Source organism: Augochlora pura, unplaced genomic scaffold, assembly GCF_028453695.1.
Source record: "Augochlora pura isolate Apur16 unplaced genomic scaffold, APUR_v2.2.1 APUR_unplaced_7915, whole genome shotgun sequence".
NCBI classification, from domain to species: domain Eukaryota; kingdom Metazoa; phylum Arthropoda; class Insecta; order Hymenoptera; family Halictidae; genus Augochlora; species Augochlora pura.
In genome coordinates, this window is record NW_027588642.1 from 1 (window position 1) to 1,105 (window position 1,105).

The 1,105-nt window shown below is 34.0% G+C and overlaps 1 long non-coding RNA gene across 4 annotated transcripts; it reads right to left on the reverse strand.

The window, feature by feature from the left end:
- LOC144478095 (uncharacterized) lies at window positions 1-1,105 on the reverse strand. 4 transcript variants are annotated; one of them, XR_013495314.1, is made up of 4 exons: window positions 856-1,099; window positions 393-705; window positions 170-289; window positions 1-38 (listed from the first exon to the last, which is right to left on the reverse strand). It is a non-coding gene; the product is annotated as an uncharacterized LOC144478095 (long non-coding RNA). The 4 variants fall into 4 exon arrangements; XR_013495315.1 differs by having other exon boundaries at window positions 170-1,022; window positions 1,076-1,105; XR_013495317.1 differs by lacking the exon at window positions 393-705 and having other exon boundaries at window positions 170-338.

Below are 1,105 nucleotides of genomic sequence, written 5' to 3' on the forward strand. Positions count from 1 at the left end.
ACGTAATCTTTTTCCATATTATCGAATACGTATCTTATCTGTAAACCATGTGCATCGAAAATAATAATATTAATGATGCCACGCCTACTATTATAGATATGATATAATTTGGAAAACGTTTGCCTATTGAACAGAGTGTAAATGACAGCCACGTCTTCCTCTAACTCACCGTCGAGAATGTAATAATCGTGGTGAAGTATCGCGAAAGGTACAAGAATAACGTACATCCGAACGATATCTGCGTAATTATTTCGTTTAATGTAATTTCTATGTTTCCTGTCGTCGACAGCTGAAAAATATTCCATCCGTTTTTAAATAATTCGCTGATGATCCGTTTCCTTGAACAGAAACAAATTCAAGCATGTGAAATGAAATTGTTAACAATTAATTACTTGTCGTGGCATTCTTTTCCAAAAGATTTTCCAAGCACAACGATATTTGCAATTGTGTTGTATTATTTTCATACGAAGCAACTATTATGACTGGACTGCGGATTTTTATGCGAATGCTCATTTATATAGGTCATTTTTCAAGAACTTGGAAGGAAGGTTTGATTGGTCAACTAATAGATTGCAAATTTTTAAGAGAAAATAAAAATGTTGTTAAATTAACACCTTGTTAATTTATACACTCTGTGCTTTTTAAAAATCTGTTCATGGTCGAAGGATTTGATAGCATCATCATTTTTGACAATTAGACCTTGACCTGTATCATTTGATGAAATGTTAACACGTGTGGTTAATTTTGTAATGATTTTTTAACACGTTCGTGTCACTGATAAGTTATGTTGTTGTTGATAGTATTCACTAGGATTGAACGTTTATTGTGATTTACTGCGATTAAAATCTTTGTCACCTGATTTGCTATACAGCCGCTTAGTATCAGCGTAATGAGGAGTCTGTATATCTTTACTGAGATAGAATTGTTGTAGGGCCAGAGCCCTATGAGGCACAACATAAAATAGTAGATTTTATAGTTCCCTTGAAGCACTTCCATCTCACCCGATTCCGCCGTACGTCTGTCTAAAGAATCTGTGTTATAGTTCAACCATACCTTGCCACCATATTTTATTTACCCTATTCCATGATCATCTCAATTTTCTGTC